The following is a 6,335-nucleotide window of genomic DNA, read 5'->3' on the forward strand; positions in this document are numbered from 1 at the left end:
ACCAGCACTACCACCTCAAACACCAACACCACCTCCACCAGCACTACCACGCCAAACACAAAAGCTGCGTTGTTAGAGCTAAGGCACGTTCACTAAGAGGGGAGGGAACGAAAGCGTCACGATGGGCTCGCATGGCGAAGACGAAAAGTGGCAATAACGTCATCATTCCGTTTTTGTTGGACCAGAACAAATGCGATGTGCTCGAACCGAAACAGATGTGGGCGGCTTTTCAGCACCAATTTACTCGACTGTTCGAGACGAATTGTAGGACAGATAACAGGACAGACTTCGGTCGGTGTGTACCTGGACGGCCTACCACGACTCTCAGCGAGCGAGGCGGAATGCTGCGAATGGCCAGTAGCTGCCACGGAGATCCAATAAGCGATGAAGAGCTGCACGAGAGGTAGATCACCGGGTTTGGATGGTGTGCCTTACGAACTTTGTATTTCAATGCCAGACTTGATATGACTAAGTTAGTTTTCCACCTCTTTCAGTCTCTAAGTACAGTTTTGTCCACCAGGCGTTGATCCTTGGTTCCTCTGCACTTACGCTTGCAACCCTTCTGATCATGTAGCAGTACTCCATCTTTTTCCAGACGTCCGTACATTGACTCTGTGACTATTCCAATCAATAATTTCTTCGTAAGTGGCAAGCAGGATATCGGCCTGTAATTGTCTACCATATTACCTTTTTGAAGCACAGCACCATCCTACCCAATGTCAACCACTCTGGTGTTACCTGGTCGACATTTTACAAGGTGTTTAGTTGTACAGCTTATTCGTGCATGACATTCACCAGCAGCCTTGAACTCCATATAGTCCCGGGGCCTTCCAGTTGCCCCCCCCCCCTTTTTTTTGCTGATTTCCTTCACTTCCCTAACTGAAATGACTAGTTCTGCCTATTTTGGACTGACTACTGTTTGTTCTTGCAACCATTCAGCATCCTTCTTGTGCTCCTTGTCTTTGCTCCAGGTGTCACTCCAAAATCTTTGACTTCCAATGTTATCTGGTATCGACTTCTCATCTGTACACTCTCCGTTTATTTCTTTGTAGAATCTCTTCTCATATACTCTGGATAACTTATTTTGCGTATCATTATCATTATTGTTATTATTATTATTGTTCAGTAGTTTTATTTTTATAACGTGCTTTCACTTCACTACCGAACGCAGCTCTGTGCGCCTTGGGTATGTGCTGTGGTTTGCTGTGGTGCTCTTATGTTTACTGTATTGAAAGTGTTTTGCGTAGAATGTGTGCAGTACCCAGTAGTGCAATTTTCTGTATGTTATATATATTTGTAAGTCCTGGTATTTTTGTTATGTATTTGTCTGAATATTTTTTTATTATACCTAAGGCACCTACTATGATAGGAATTGTTTCTGTTTTTAGATTCCACATTCGAGTTATCTCTATTTCCAGGTCTTTGTATTTTGAAAGTTTTTCCATTATTATTATTATTATTATTATTATTATTATTATTATTATTATTATTATTATTATTATTATTTTTATTATCATTATTACGCAATAATGTATATTATAATATGCGATAATATTTATTCATTACAGGATGACACTGTCACTCACTATACATTTACAAATTCATAACCAGGTTACTGAGGCTTCTTTCCACTAAGTTATGCAAAATGAAATTGCTATATGAATTCAACTAAAATGCTTTTTTTTTTTTTTTGAAATATTGATTCTGATGTATAAGAAACGAGAGAGAGAAAAATTCTTTTCGTTAGTATTTTTTAGTTGAAGAGCTTCTTGACTCCTTGTTAATATAGAAAGGCCGCCATTTTTTTGTAATAAAACGAATTGAATATTCTAATATGTAATAAAATACGATATTCAGATAAATCACATTAACATTCTTAAGTTAGATATTTTCAACAATATATTATTTTCTCTGAAGTAAAGCATAAATTATTTTTTACTTATCATACTAAAATATTTTTATAATCATTTCTACGTTTTGGTTATTTTATGAGTGTTGTTATTGTTGTTGTTGTTCAATCTCAGGTCCTCTCTGATTGAGTAACTGCCTCATCATTTCAATCATATTTTTGTCTTATTTTATATAACGCTTCTTCTTCTAAAAGATGATGGAGTATGACATGAGTTATATTTAACTGTCATTTCTAACAAGCTAAACGAGCACATAAAGACATGGAGACGCATATTTGTAGTTCTTGTTTCAGATATACCAGCAAATCTAGATTTTACAATCATGGTGTTGCTTGTTTTGATGAATCTCCACATGAATCTCCTAAACGAGGTTGTGGTGGTGAACGCGTAAATCAAGCTAGAACAGGAGAAAAACAAGAACACGTCTTCTTTGTTCCAGCTACAACAGAGAGAAAGAAAGAAAAGCGGCCGATGGTCACGTGGGAGTCACGTAAGCAAGGGAGGAGGAGTGAGGGAGAGAGAGTGACAGTGTAATAGGATAGGTAGAACTGAACCAAAAGTCTTTCTTAATCAATATCCCAGATTGTTGTTTTTTCGTAACTAAAAACTATCTAATGTCACGTTGTCAACTTGAAGCTTGTTCGTACACCTTTATAACTTGAACATACAACATTTCTGTTATACAGGATATTTTTCTGTAAATTTTAATTATTCTGTCGGACGAGATTTTCGGTAGTAGTATATAGATTGTGAAGAGATAAACTTCGAGTGTTGCGTGTCTCAGGTGTTGATCTTACCTTCGAAACTCAGCTGATTTACTCCTAATGAGCAAATAATTTTTCAATGATATTGAATATATCCTTTACGTCAGAGCACTCTATTTCAAAGAATTACAATCAAATATATTCAAAGTTGGAAATGCCAGACTTTTCCAGTCGCTTAACCCTTCTGTATTAAAATTACTCTGTTAAATGTAATCCTCGGAGATTTTAGGTGAATTTGTTTATTTTTAGAAGGGCATTTCAGCGTACGAGTGACAGGCGACATCTGGCCGTTATGAGGTTTCGGCCCGGACGGCTGCTTTAAATACTAAATATGCAAAGTTCTTTTTATTATACACACCTTACTCGTTTTTGTTATTTCTTTATATTAAGCTCGATTTTATAAAATGGTTTTCTAATGTATTCTTAATATTTTTTGGCAGAGTACCTTCGTAGATTCAACCTTGTTGCTGATTATTGCTTTATAGAATTGATTGGTTCATGTGCCATCGCTTCAAGTTGGACTTCCAAACGACCTTCTTCACTGTCCAGTGTTGCTTGCAAAACTGGCTTTCAGAGTATTAACTTTTCTCTAATCCCATATATTTTTATCATGTCAAGTAGTAACCTTAAGTATTCAAGCGTTGGTAGACACATTCACTCGATGATAATGTTGTATTTAATCATCATGAGATCCATATTATAATTGAATTTATTTCGAGGCGAGGTGTTGTATTCCCGAATCTGAATTATTTTAATTGCTTCAACACGTACAATATCCATTTTATGCTATAATTTATTCTTTCACTTTTCTATATCATGTTGGCACATTTTGTCTTTTGCAATTATATCGTTCGCTTGTACCTGTATCGTGTTTTGCTCTGTGTATGCAAGCGTATAGAAAATTGCTCACTTGGATAATAAAATTTACTATCATAATCCTATGATTTGTTATCTCTGTTTATGCATTGCTGAAAGCGCCCCATAATATATGCTGTTCTTTCAGAGACAGTCTCTTAAAAGTTATCTATAATTCATAGGTGTCACTTCAGAATGTTGAGTTTTAGCAAGCCGTTGATGCATATATCATCGGTTTCTTGTTCAGCAGCTATTGACTGTTACCGAGATCCAAAAGTAACAGAGGCCAGATTTATACATTCTCTAACAAAATACAGTGACTAAGGTAATAATTCCTACACTATTAATCTCCATATTATTATGATGATCATTACTGTTATCGCTGTTAATATTATTGTTATTATTAGTACGAACATCATTACCATTTCTTCCTCTGTTAAGAGCACCTTCAAATAAATTATAATACTCTCTCTTTATGGCTTTGATTCCTAATTTTGCTAACCAATGTCCTTTGTTGTTGGATATTTTAATATTGTCCACTTGATAAAATATTTTTATTTCATTTTATTATTTCTTTTTTTTTTGTTCGTTTATGAGCTAGTCGATGTTCAGAATAAGTTGTATCAATATTAATTTGTTTCCAGTATCGATACATTGATCGCCAATACAATATTTGAGCATTTATGGCAGCATGGTATTAGCATCTGACGAAGTTAAATTCGCTTTGCTTTTCTGTCTTGTTCTTTGTCTAGTTGTCACTGGATATTCTTGCCGTTCTGCTCTGTTTTATAGTAACACACACGAGGAAGAATAGCGTTTGGTTGTTACCGGTCGCGTTAGACTCATTAAAGAATCCGTGAAAGAAAATATTTCTATTTTGAGCGATCTGGTTTAATAATTTCAAATCTAGCTGTCTTGGTCACACCCGGTTACATAGAAGTTTTGATGGGATATTGGTGTAATAATAATAATAATAATAATAATAATAATAATAATAATAATAATAATAATAATAATAATAATAATAATAATAATAATAATAAAAATGATAATAATAATAATAATAATAATAATAATAATAATAATAATAATAATGATGATGATGATAATAATAATAATAAGGGCTTCAAATTTTGCCACAAGGGCAGTAATTTTAGGGTAAGGGATGAGTCGATTTCATTGACCCTCAGTGTTTCACTGTTACTTAATTTATCAATACCGAAAGGATGAAAGGCAAAGTCTACTTCGGCGGAATATGAACTCCGAAGGTAAAAACGGACGAAATACCGCTAAGCATTTCGTCCAGCGTGCAAACGATTCCGCCAGCTCACCGTAATAATAATAATGATAATAATAATAATAATACTAATAATAATAATAATACTAAGAAGAAGAAGAAGAAGAAGAAGAAGAAGAAGAAGAAGAAGAAGAAGAAGAAGAACTATTCTTTCGAGCAACAAAAGACAAATGGAAAAAAAGACAAACAGCATAAAGAACGACTCTTCATCAGTTGTTGGCTGTTTTTCTAGTCTCGTATTTCGAACATTTAACAACAATATACGCTTTCGATAAAGCAGTTGCTCTCGCAAAGCAAATTAAATAAAATTTGGGATTTTGCGGAGGGTCAAAATAGGACAGGCTCATGAGCCAGGTTTTCCGGTTTCTATGGCGTATATGTTCCCCTCAGCTGGACGGGACGCCACTCCATCGCAGCGTTAATCACGAAGCAGGAAGAAAATGTGAGAGAAAGTTGGGACGAAAGAGTATAACAGGGGCCGCCGCCACCCGCTGCCCCGTGGAGCTTAGGTGTTTTCGCTCAATAAACACTCACAACACCCGATCTGGGAATCGAAACCGCGATCCTCCGATCGCGAGTCCGCTGCCCTAACCACTGGGCCACTGCGCCTCCACAAAATGTTATCTAGCTTAAAGGTTTATTTTTGTTATTCTAGTCATGTTGGAAAGAAGATTAATTGGAGTTTATTCACGTGATTTCGAACGAAATGAGAGCCTTTAGCAAATCATTTTATTTTATTTTCAATTTGACGTACAGATATATTATAAAACAGTGAGGTAGCTTTCACAGTTATAGAGTTGTCTGAAAACGTTGGTGTTGTGCTGAAGTTGGCGACGATGTAAATATAGTGAACGTGATTGACATATGCTTAAATGATTTGGAGTAGGTTGACCCAGGCGTTAATGAAAATGTCAATAGCACTCTCTCACTAGTTTCATTTGCTACCGATTTCGTATGTCTAGTTTATGATGGGAAACATGAAAATGTATTCGTAAACTGATTTCGTCATGTTTTATTTTTGCGAGTGATATCGGCTAATATTGTGAGAAAAGAAGGCGCAGGCTTGACTGTATAAAAAGAAGCTTACTTTCCAACCACAAGATTTTGGGTTCAGTTCCATTGTATGGCACCTTGGGCAAGTGTCTTCTACTATAGCGTCAGGTTGACCAAAGCCCTGTGAGTGGATTTAATAACGTGGCACTCTGTCAGTTACGACGACGAGCGTTCCAGTTGATCCGATCAACGGAACAGCCTGCTCGTGAAATTAACGTGTAAGTGGCTGAGCACTCCACAGACACGTACGTATACTCTTTACGTAGTTCTCAGGAAGTTTCGTCTGGCCATTGAAATAAAGGTACAACAGAAACAGGAAAAAAGACTGAAAGTTGTGGGGAAAGAGTACAGCAGGGTTCGTCACCACCCCCTGCCGAAGTCTCGCAGGGCTTTAGGTATTTTCTCTCAATAAACACTCTGCGATCATACGAACGCGAATCAGCTGCCCTATTCACT

The sequence above is a fragment of the Octopus bimaculoides genome, chromosome 10, assembly GCF_001194135.2.
Source record: "Octopus bimaculoides isolate UCB-OBI-ISO-001 chromosome 10, ASM119413v2, whole genome shotgun sequence".
In the NCBI taxonomy this organism is placed as follows: Eukaryota; Metazoa; Mollusca; class Cephalopoda; order Octopoda; family Octopodidae; genus Octopus; species Octopus bimaculoides.